The following is a 12,476-nucleotide window of genomic DNA, read 5'->3' as shown; positions in this document are numbered from 1 at the left end:
AAAAAGATTTTTTTCATTAGTCGGGAGTGGTAGCACGTCTGTATTCCTATGTACTCAGGAGGCTGAGGCAGGAGGATCCCTTGAGCCCAGGAGTTTGGAGTTTGAAGTTACAGTGAGCTGTGATTGCACCACTGTATTCCAACCTGGATGACAGACCAGAGATCCTGTCGCTAATAATAACAATAATACAATTAAAAATAAAGATAAAGTTGTTTCAAGATTCAAAGTGGCTGGGTGCCATGGCTCACACCTATAATCTGAACACTTGGGGAGGCCAAGGGTTTGAGATCAGCCTGGCCAACATGGTGAAACCCTGTCTGGACTAAGAACACAAAATTAGCTGGGCATGGTAGTGGGTGCCTATAATCCCAGCTACTCAGGAGGCCGAGGCACAGGAATAGCTTCAACCCGGAAGGCAGAGATTGCAGTGAGCCATGATCGGGCCACTGCACTCCAGCCTGGGCAACAGAGCAAGACTCTGCTTCAGTAAATAAATAAATAAACTCAAAGTTCTTTTAAAAGAGCGGGGGAGGATGTTATTATGACGGCTATGTGTGGACAGTTTGAGGGGATGAGGATGGGAGCAGGAATAGTCTTGCGGAAGCTAGGAGGGCAGGTGATGCTGATTTCGATTTGGTTATTAGCACTGAAAATGGAGAAGGCTGGCCGCAGTGGCTCTGGCCTGTAATCCCAGTGCTTTGGAAGACCGAGGTAGGAGGATGGCTTGAGTGGGAGGATTGCTTGAAGTCTCCCTTGATGGCTGGAGACCAGCCCGGGCAACATAGTGAGATCCTGCCTCTACAAAAAATTTAAAAATTAGCATGAGGGCGTCAGCCTGTACTCCCAATTACTTGGGAGGCTCAGGTGGGAGGATCACTTGAGATCAGGAATTCAAGGCCGCAGGTAAGCTGTGATCACACAAGTGCACTTCAGCCTGGGCAACAGAGTGAGATGCTGTCTTACAAACAATAATACAGATAAAAAGAGGCCGGGCACGGTGGCTCACACCTGTAATCCCAGCACTTTGGGAGGCCGAGGCGGGTGGATCACAAGGTCAAGAGATCGAGACCATCCTGGTCAACATGGTGAAACCCCATCTCTACTAAAAATACTAAAAATTAGCTGGGCATGGTGGCGCATGCCTGTAATCCCAGCTACTCAGGAGGCTGAGGCAGGAGAATTGTCTGAACCCAGGAGGCAGAGGTTGCGGTGAGCCGAGATCGTGCCATTGCACTCCAGCCTGGGTAACAAGAGTGAAACTCCGTCTCAAAAAAAAAAAAGAAAGAAAGAAGAAAGAAAGAAAGAAAAAGAAAGAAAGAAAGAAAGAAAGAAAGAAAGAAAGAAAGAAAGAAAGAAAGAAAGAAAAGAAAAGAAAAGAAAAGAAAAGAAGACCGGGCTCAGTGGCTCACACCTGTAATCACAGCACTTTGGGAGGCCAAGGCAGGTGGATCACCGGAAGTCAGACTGACCAACATGGAGAAACCCCTAAACAACTAAAAACAGAAAAAAAAAAAAGCCTGGTGTGGTGGCGTACTCCTGTAATCCCAGCTACTTGGGGGCCTGAGGCAGGAGAATTGCCTGAACCCAGGAGGCAGAAGTTGCGGTGAGCTGAGGTCACGCCATTGCACTCCAGCCTGGGTAACAAGAGCAAAACTCTGTCAGAAAGAAAGAGAGAGAGAGAAAGGGAGGAAGGGAGGAGAAAAGTGGCCGTAGTCAGAGCTGATGGGGTCGTGTTCATGGACTGGATATTGGGATGGGGGCGAGGAGAGAGGAGTCAGCGATGACGTTAGCATCTGAGTAGATCTAGCAAAATCGTAGTTGCCATTTTCTTATGTGAGGAAGACCAGGGAGAAGTCAGTTTGGGCCACGTCAGTCAAACACATACACGTATGTGTGGTATGGTCATAGCTCTCTGCAGCCTCACATTCCTAGGCCTGAGTGATCCTCCCACCGCATTCTCCCAAATAGCCGGACTCCCGGCTGCCATGGAAAGTTCCTGTGACCCCTTCTTAGGGTTTATCATTTGCTGGGGTCACGCACAGAACTCAGAAAAGACCTTTATTGGCTGGGCGCGGTGGCTCACACTTGTAATCCCAGCACTTTGGGAGGCCGAGGCGGGTGGATCATGAGGTCAGGAGATCGAGGTCAACTGACAAACGTTATGAAACCCCGTCTCTACTACAAAAATCAGCCTGGCGCGGTGGCGCGGTGGTGCGGCGCCTGCACTTCCAGCTACTTCGGAGGCTGAGGCAGGAGAATCGCTTGAATGCAGCAGGCAGAGGTTGGTGGGAACCTAGATTGCGCCACAGCACTCCAGCCAGGGTGACAACTCCATCTCAAAAAAAAAAAAAAAAAAGACCTTTATTTACTATTATGCTTTATTTTAATTTTATTTAGCTTATTATTTTTTGTTTTTGAGACAGGGTATCACTCTGTCACCCAGGCTGGAGTACAGTGGCACCAACTGAGCTCATTGCAACCTCTGTCTCCTGGGTTCAAGTGATTCTCCTGCCTCAGCTTCCTGAGTAGCTGGGATTACAGGCACCGCCACTATGCCTGGCTAATTTTTGTATTTTTAATAGAGATGGGGTTTCATCATGTTATCTAGGCTGGTCTTGAATTTCTGACCTCAGACGATCTGCGCACCTTGGCCTCCCAAAGTGTTGGGATCACAAGAGCAGGCCACCGTGCCCAGCCTAATTTTTAAATTATTTTTTATAGAAATGGGCTCTTGCTGTGTTGCCCAGGCTGGTCTCGAATTTCTGGCTTCAAGGGATCATCCCACCTTCACCTCCCAAAGTGCTGCGATCACAGGCGTGAGCCACTGTGCGAAGCCAGGCTTGGGATTTCAACATATGAATTTCGGGTGAATACAGCACTTAAACCATCTCAGGAGCTAAACTCTTGCCACCCTCTGGGTATGTCCATTCCTCCAGGACAGGCATCCAACGAGAACAAGAGGACATGACAATCCAAGAGCTCATGCCCTCTCTTTTCCTTAATTTTTTTTTAGGTGGTTGAGTCTCACTCTGTTGCCCAGGCTGGAGTGCAGTGGCCTGATCTCCGCTCACTGCAACCTCCGCCTCCCGGGTTCAAGCCATTCTCCTGCTTCAGCCTCTAGAATAGCTGGGATTACAGGCGTACGCCACCACGCCCAGATAATTTTTATATTTTTAGTAGAGACAGGATTTCACTCTGTTGGCCAGGCTGGTCTCGAGCTCCTGGCCTCAAGTGATCCACTCGCCTCGGCCTCCCACAGTGCTGGGATTACAGGCGTGAGCCACTATGCCCAGCCACATGCCCTCTCTTCTAGATCCCACTCTGGGATCCTGGGACCCTACACTTCCTTCTCCTCCTCTCCAGGACCTGAGGAATAGCCAAGGAGTTGTTGTTTGTAGAGTGGCTGGAACTCGGATGAGTGGTCTGAGTGTGTCCACACACAGGTACATAAGACCCCTCACACTGCATGGCGGACTGGGAGGTACAGAGGCATGCAGCTCAGAAGAGTCCTAAATTCTAAATTAGGACCTGTGTGCCAGGACCTAATCGTGCTGTAGATAAGAAGCAGGATGATGGCCAGGTTGGTTTTCTCCTTTCCAACCAGAGGCCTCTGCCACAGACATGCTCCCCCAGATCTTAGGCCAGGCCAAGAAGCATCCGAGCTTGATCTCCTCTTTGTATTTATTGGAGGGAGTGGAGCAGCCCTGTATCTCTTGCTTCCGGCCTTGTTCAATCCAGATGTTTGTTGGGACAGAAAGACTAACCCAGAGTCCTGGAACAAACCGGGTCGCATTGATCAATACAGGTTCTACTCGGTGAATGTGGGTTACAGCGAGCGGAGGAAGAACGTCCAGACTACTAGATGGAATGTAAATCTGCTTCAGAATGACCGTCCTCCAGAAGCCATCCACACAATTCTCCACTGAACCAGGAAATATTTCTTCTCTAAATGCATGAAATCATGTTGATGTCATCTATCGGTGATTACACTAATGAATAAATAACTGAAACTTGGGAAAAAAAAGCATTAGCCTGATGTGCTCACTTGAACCCAGGAGTTGGAGGTTGCAGTGAGCTGAGATCGTGCCACTGCACTCCAGCCTGTGGGAGTGAACGAGATTCTGTCTCAACAAAAAAAAAAAAAGAAAAGAAAAGAAAAAGAAGGATAGAAAATGTATACATATATAAAGTTTCACCCACTAATGTCAGCAGTCCTCAGTGGCTCTTGCCTACAATTATTATCAAGGTGTTTCAATGGTGATTTATTTTTTGGGCCGGGCGTGGTGGCTCACGCCCCTAATCCCAACACTTTGGGAGGCCGAGGCGGGTGGATTAAGAGGTCAAGAGATCGAGACCATCCTGGTCAACAAGGTTAAACCCCGTCTCTACTAAAAATACAAAAATTAGCTGGGCATGGTGGCACGCGTCTGGAGTCCAAGCTGCTCGGGAGGCTGAGGCGGGAGAAATGCTTGAACCCAGGAGGCGGAGGTTGCGGTGAGCCGAGATCGTGCCATTGCACTCCAGTCTGGGTAACAACAGCGAAACTCCATCTCAAAAAAAAAAGTTTCACCCACTAATGTCAGCAGTCCTCAGTGGCTCTCGCTTACAGTTATTATCAAGGTGTTTCAGTGGTGATTTGTTTTTTGAGGCAGGGTTTCACTCTATCACTCAGGCTGGAGTTCGCTGGTGTGATCATAGCTCACTGTACCCTCAACTTTCCAGGCTCAGGGAATTCTCTCACAGTAGCCTCCCAAGTAGCTGGGATTACAAATACACACGCTGCCACGCCTGCTTTTTCTTTCTTTCTTTTTTTTGGTAGAGACGGGGCTTGCCCAGGCTGGTCTCTGAAACTCCGGGCCTCTAGCAATGCACCCACCTTGCCTTCCAAGAATGTTGTGATTTGAGCCACTGTGCCCAGCGAATGGTGACTTTCTATCTCTACAATTTCTTCTTTCCTTTTCTTTCTTTTCTCTTGAGACAGAGTTTTCTTGCTCTGTTGCCCAGCCTGGAATGCAGTGGTGAAATTGTGGCTCACTGCAACCTCCACCTCCTGGGTTCAAGCGATTCTCCTGCCTCAGCCTTCTGAGTAGCTGGGACTATAGGTGGGTGCCACCACACCTGGCTACTTTTTGTTTTTTTAGGTAGAGACAGGGTTTCATCATGTTGGCCAGGCTGGTCTTGTACTCCTGACAAATGATCTGCCTGCCTGCTTAATTTTTTTTTTTTTTAATTTTATAGAGATAGTGAAACCCCATCTCTATAAAAAATACAAAAATTAGCCAGCATGGTGGTGGGTGCCTGTAATCCCAGCTACTCAGGAGGCTGAGGCAGGAGAATTGCTTGAATCCGGGAGGCAGAGGTTGCAGTGAGCCGAGAACCCACCACTGCACTCCAGCCTGGGTGACAGAGCAAGACTCCATCTTGAGAAAAAAAACATTGAGTTTCTATCACTACTGCATTAAAGTGAGATAATCTATAAGAGGGAAGCAATTAGGAGTTAGGACCACAAGAAGACTGCGCCCAAGGTTTTCTGTGTTCAAAGCTACTGTTCCCCAAATTCGGGTTGGGAAATGAATCATAATGTCTAGTTCTATTTGCTTGTCTCATCCTGTTTTATGGCCATTTTCCAGGTGTGATTTAATTCATGGTCTAGAAAGAGTGGTCTCAATGCACCTGTACAATTGTGTTATTTGTAAATAGATACCTATGTGTATTAAGAGAGAGTCCTGAAAATTATCTTCCACAAAATGACACAAAATCAGAAATATGGGAAGTCTTGGCCAGGTGTGGTGACCCACAGCTGTGATCCCAGCACTTTGGGAGGCCAAGAAGGGCAGATCACTTGAGGTCAGGAGTCTGAAACCAGCCTGGCCAACATGGCAAAACCCCATCTCTAATAAAACTACAAAAATTAGCTGGGCACGGTGGCATACGCCCACAGTCCCACTCAGGAGGCTGAGACGTGAGAATGGCTTGAACACAAGGGTCGGAGGCAGTGAGCAGAGATCCCGCCACTGCACTCCAACCTGGGCAACAGAGCGAGAGTCTGTCTCAAAACAAAACAAAAAGAGATGTCCGAGGATATCCTGCGGCAAGCCCTTCTTTACCGCCCGCCACAACCACGCGGGTCTTCCCCCAGAGCTAGCCAATATGTATGTTTCAATATATGGAAATGATCAATATCGTTAGATCATTATGCAATGTTTTCCCCACAAGATCATCTCTCCCCGTGTTAATCCATGTCATGGTTTGAATGGTGGCCCTCAAATAGGTAAATGTCCTGTCTCCCTGACGCTGTGAATGTGAACTGATTTGGAAAACAGGTCTTTGCAGATGTAATTCAGTTAAGGACCTTGAGATGAGATTATCCTAGATTAACCAGGTGGACGCTAAATCCAACGACCAGTGTCTTTATAAAAGACAGGAGAGGAGAAACAGGCTCAGTGACGAATACCATGTGGAAGGTGAGGCCGCGGTCAGAGTGATGCGGCCGCAAACCTGGAAACACCACCAGGAATTGCCCGGAACCACTAGAAGCCACGTAAGAGGCCAGGAGACACCTCCATTCGAAACCAAGGCTGCCAACACCTTGATTTCAGACTTCTAGAAAGGAAATGTCAATACATTTCCTTTTTTTCTGTCTGTCTTTTTTTAGACAGAGTCTCGTTCTGTCACCCAGGCTGAGGGGCAGTGATCTTGGCTCACTGCAACCTCTGCCTCCTGGGCTCAAGCCATTCTCCTTCCTCAGCCTCCCCAGTAGGAGGAATTACAGGTGCGTATCACCACGAATGGCTAATTTTGTGTGTGTGTGTATTTTTTAGTAGACACGGAGTTTCACCATGTTGGCCAAATGGTCTCGGACTCTACTCCATCATGACATTTTGGCCCAAATGCCATTTCCTCAGAGAACTTCCCTCACTCCTTATCGGGTGTAATATTTTCTTCCCTTCCCTGCCTTTTCTTCGTGGCATTTCTCAAATCCTGTTTATGTATTTACTCATTGTCTATCTCCATCATCAGAACACCAGCTCCGTGGAGGTAGAGGTGGGCCACTTTGCTACAGTGACTGCTGTGTCCCCGCACACACAACTGTGCCCAGTACACACCAGGCACATATTATGCAATACTGGCCAGGGCCTGGTGGCTCACGCCTGTAATCCCAGCACTTTGGGAGGCCGAGGCAGGCAGATCACCTAAGGTCAGGAGTTCGAGACCAGCCTGGCCAATATGGTGAAACCCCATCTTTACCAAAAATACAAAAATTGGCTGGGCGTGGTGGGGGGATGGCGCCTGTAATCCCAGCTATCATACCAGGTGATTCATAAACAGGCGCTAGGCCAGATGTGGTGGAACGTGGCTGTAACAGCAGCATTTCGGGAGGTTGAGGCAGGCAGATTGCTTGGGCCCAGGAGTTCAAGACCACCCTAGGTAAAATAGTGAGACCCTGTGTCTACAACTGAAAAAAAAAAAAAAATTAGCCAGGCATAGTGGCATGCATTTGTAGTCCCAGCTACTTGGGAGACTAAAGTGGGAAGATTGCTTTATCCTGGGAGGTCGAGGCTGCAATGAGCCTTGATCGAGCCACTGTACTCCAGCCTGGGTAACAGAGCGAGACCCTGTCTCCAAAAAAACCAAAATCAAAAAAGATGAATCAGGGAATGAAAAAGAATAAAAGAGGAATACATAAATAAAATATGTGTCACATTAAAATAATAGATGCGGCCGGGCGCGGTGGCTCAAGCCTGTAATCCCAGCACTTTGGGAGGCCGAGGTGGGTGGATCACCAAGTCAAGATATCGAGACCATCCTGGTCAACATGGTGAAACCCCATCTCTACTAAAGATACAAAAAATTAGCTGGGCATGATGGCGCGTGCCTGTAATCCCAGCTACTCAGGAGGCTGAGGCAGGAGAATTGCCTGAACCCAGGAGGCGGAGGTTGCGGTGAGCCGAGATCGCGCCATTGCACTCCAGCCTGGGTAACAAGAGTGAAACTCCGTCTCAAAAAAATAATAAAATAAAATAAAATAAAATAATAGATGCTGGGCACAGTGGCCCATATCTGTAATCTCAGCAGTTTGGGAGGCCTAGGTGGGAGGATGGCTTGACCCCCCAGGAGGCTACTCGGGAGGCTGAGATGAGAGAATCGCTTGAACTCGGGAGGTGGAGGTTGTCATGAGCCGACATTGCACCAAATACATGTGGAAGATACCACGGAAGCCTTGGATTCAGCTGTGCCTGGAGGATGCAGGGTTTCTGGTAATGAGCCCGTAAATGCCCTTGTTCGTCTTCACTAGTTCAGCTGGGTTCTCTTTTCTTTGCAATTGAAAGAGGCTTGCCAGCAAACGGAAACATCTTGATTCTATTTATTTATTTATTTATTTATTTATTTATTTATTTTGAGACAGAGTTTCACTCTTATTACCCAGGCTGGAGTGCAATGGCGCGATCTCAGCTCACCGCAACCTCTGCCTCCTGGGTTCAGGCAATTCTCCTGCCTCAGCCTCCTGAGTATCTGGGATTACAGGCACGCGCCATCATGCCCAGCTAATTTTTGTATTTTTAGTAAAGACGGGGTTTCACCACATTGACTAGGATGGTCTCGATCTCTTGACCTCGTGATCCACCTGCTGTGGCCTCCCAAAGTGCTGGGACTACAGGTATGAGCCACTGCGCCCGGCCAACATCTTGATTCTTACTGCTGCCTCCCTTGGGGCTAGGACTGGAGCAGTGGTTCTGTCTCCCCGTGGTTACCCACTTGCTCTGCTAAAGGGACTGAGCAACCTCCACCCAGTGTCTAAGCTAATGGGGAGGACTTGAGATAGGACACAAGTTCTCTTCTGGCCAAAACTAAGACCCGTCTCCTGTCTCATCCCATGAGGAGGGACCCTCAGGAGATCACACAGCCCTAGAAAACATGAACGTATGACCACCTCTCTGGGCCCATGTTTCTTCCTCCGTGGAAGGGTGGGTTATTCAGACATCATAGCTGGGCATGGTGGCTCATGCCTGTGATTTCAGTGCTTTGGGAGGCCAAGGCTGGAGGATTTCTTGAGGCCAGGAGTTGGAGGGTGCAGTGAGCTATGATGGCGCCATTACACTTCAGCCTGGGTGATAGAGTGAGACCTCGACTCAAAAAATAATGATAACAGCCAGGCGCAGTGTCTTGTGCCTGTAATCCGAGCGCTTTGTGGGGGCTGAGGTGGGCAGATCACGCGAGGTCAGAAGTTTGAGAGCAGCTTGGCAACATGATGAAACCCTGTCTCTACTAAAAATAGAAATATTAAGCAGTCATGGTGGCAGGCACCTGTCATCCCAGCTACTCGGGAGGCCGAGGCAGGAGAATTGCTTAAACCCAGGAGGCAGAGGTTGCAGTGAGCCAAGATCACACCACTGAACTCCAGCCTGGGCAACAGAGCAAGACCCTGTCTCTAAAAATAATAATAATAACAAATACATTTTTTTAATATAGACAACCTTGGCTCATACCTGTAATCCCAGAACTTTAGGAGGCCAAGGCTGGTGAATCACCTGAGGTCAGCAGTTCGAGACCAGCCTGGCCAACATGGTAAAACTGTGTCTCTACTAAAAATAAACGAACAAACAAAAAATAGCCAGGTGTGGTGGCACACGCCTGTAGTCCCAGCTACTTGGGAGGCTGAGACAGGAGAATCTCTTGACTGAAAGGTGGAGGTTGCAGTGAGCCAAGATTGCGCCACTGCACTCCAGCTTGGGCAACAGAGTGAGACTCCGTCTCAAAAAAAGCTAGGCGTGGTGGCTCACTCCTGTAATCCCAGCACTTTGGGAGGCTGAGGTGGGCAGGTCAAGGAGTTTGAGACCAGCCTGGCCAATATGGTGAAACTCTGTCTCTACTAATAATACAAAAATTAGCCAGACGTGGTGGCGCGCACCTGCAGTCCCGGCTATTTGGGAGGCTGAGGCAGAAGAATCACTTGAACCCAGCAGGCAGAGGTGGCAGTGAGCCAAGATCGCACCACTGCACTCCAACCTGGGCAACGGAGTGAGACTCCATCTTAAAAAAAAAAATTGGACATCCTTTCTCTCCATTGTTCTCCTGACATGTTGGCCCCTTCTTCCCAGCCACCTGCAATACCTCATGGCCATCTCCCTACTATGGTTCGACCCCATGATCCCTTGTCGCAGGTGCTGTCCTTCCCCACAGGCCTCACCATGAGGGTGGCACACCTCACCTACATTCACATTTATGTCACTCGGGCCAGACCCTGCTCTAACCAAATTGCTGGGGAAATGAAGGCACCTCAGCGGCAACTCTCAACCAGTGACTGATGGGAGAGAACCAGGAGGTAAATCCCCAGCTCCCTCGCCCTCAGGTGGGATGACTGCGGTGTGTGTTCTACCCTCCTCCCAGCGTTCCCCTAGTGGAACTGAGCCCCAGCTGCGCACAGGGAAGTGGGCTTGATTCCTGGCATGGTCAGCTGTCCCGATTTGCCCAGCACAATCGGGTTTCCTGGGATGTCAGATTTTGAGCAATAAAATCGAAAAGTTCCAGACAAATTGATTACTCTCTTGACAACTCAATATTTCTTTTCTTTATATATATGTAGGTATACACACACACACACACACACACACACACATTTATTTATTTATTTTTTAAAGATGGGGTTTTTCACCACGATGGCCAGGCTGGTCTTGAACTCCTGACCTCAGGTGATCCACCCACCTTAGCCTCCCAAAGTGCTGGGATTACAGGTGTGAGCCACCGTGCCTGGCAAAATTAAATCTTTTCTTTATTTTTATTTTATTTATTTATTTAGACGGAGTCTCACTCTGTCGCCCAGGCCAGAGTACAGTGGTGCAATCTCAGCTCACTGCAACCTCCACCTCCTGGATTCAAGCTATTCTCGTGCCTCAGCTTCTGGAGTAGCTGGGACTACAGGCCCCCACCATCAGACCCAGCTAATTTTTGCATTTTTAGTATAGATGGGGTTTCACCGTGTTGGCCAGGCTTGTCTTGAACTCCTGGCCTCAGGTGATCCACCTGCCTCAGCCTCCCAAAGTGCTGCGATTAAAAGCGTGAGCTACTGTGCCCGGCCAACACCATATCTTTATTTTTATTTATTTATTTATTTTTGAGATGGGGACTCACTGTCCTCCAGGCTGGAGTGCAGTAGCATGTCACCATGCCCAGCTAACTTTTGTATTTTTAGTAGAGACAGGGTTTCACCATGTTGGCCAGGCTACCCTGAAACTCGTGACCTCATGTGATCCACCTGCCTCAGCCTCCCAAAGTGCTGTGATTATAGGCATGAGCCACAGAGCCCAGCCCAGGATAATTGTTTTAAAATGTATTTTTAGAGACAGGGTCTCACTATATTGCCCAGGCTGGTCTCAAATTTCTGGCCTCAAGAGATCCTCCTAGCCGGCGGTGATGTCTCACACCTGTAATCCCAGCACTTTGGGAGACTGAGGTGGGCGAATCCCTTGAGGTCAAGAGTTCGAGACCAGCCTGGCCAGCTTGGCAAAACCCTGTCTCTACTAAAAATTCAAAAGTTAGCTGGACGTGGTGGCACGAGCCTGCAATCCCAGCTACTCAGGAAGCTGGAGCAGGAGAATCATTTGAACCCAGGAGGTTGAGGTTGCAGTGAGCCAAGATTGCACCACTGCACTCCAGCCTGGGTGACAGTGAGAGCGAGACTCTGTCTCAAAAGAAAACAAAACAAACCCAGAAGAGATCCTCGTGTCTCCGCTTCCCGAAGCACTGGGATTGCAGATATGAGCCACAGTGCCAAGCCCATCAATCCCATTTTATTCGTAAGAAAGCTGAGGTCTGGGCAGGAAAAGGACCTGTCTGAAGCCGTCCTGTTTGTAAGTGGTGGATACGGGAGATCTGACCTCAGGTGGAGGCCAGCTTGTTACCTCCGTCCACGAGTGAGGAAGCCCTGGTGTATGCCAGGCACTGTTCCAAGGGCACGTTTCATATAATCCTTATTATCTCATAAATCCTTACAACACTGCGGGGGAGTGGGGGGTGAGTCAACCATTACCCCACTTGACAGAGAGGGAAACCAAGGCCCTGAGAGGTGGCACAGCCCAGGTTCAAACCGAGGCAGGCTGGCACCAAGCTCACACTCTTAACCACCAGGCTGATGCCTGGATATATGTAATTTCCTTCCAGGCAGCTGTGGCCATTTGCAGAGGGGGGTGTCTGGAGCGAGACCAGCCAGGAGAGGGGAGGTGGGTGCGGGGCAGCAGACCTCATCAGGAGCTCCCAGGCTGGCATCTGGGCTGCCAGGCTAAGCTCAGGCCTCCCTGATCCCTCGCTGCTGCCCACCCCTTCGTCTCGGAACTCTCCTGTGCCCCGAAGCTTCCCCCATCCCTCCATCCCCACCCCTACTCCTGCGGTCGTCCCAAATACCAGACAGGGCGAATCTCAGCTTTTCCCCAAACATTCCTTGTTCTTGTGGCCCGGCCCAGGCTGGCTGAGGTTACGAA

At 49.2% G+C, this 12,476-nt stretch overlaps 1 pseudogene; it reads left to right on the top strand.

The window, feature by feature from the left end:
• The first annotated feature begins 3,506 nt into the window (after positions 1-3,506).
• LOC144580852 (cytochrome c oxidase subunit NDUFA4 pseudogene) lies at positions 3,507-4,014 on the top strand (annotated as a pseudogene).
• Positions 4,015-12,476: the final 8,462 nt, after the last annotated feature.

Source organism: Callithrix jacchus, chromosome 22 (genome assembly GCF_049354715.1).
Source record: "Callithrix jacchus isolate 240 chromosome 22, calJac240_pri, whole genome shotgun sequence".
Lineage (NCBI taxonomy): Eukaryota > Metazoa > Chordata > Mammalia > Primates > Cebidae > Callithrix > Callithrix jacchus.
The sequence above is the reverse complement of the archived record's forward strand: the minus strand, read 5'-3'. Positions and strand labels throughout refer to the sequence as shown.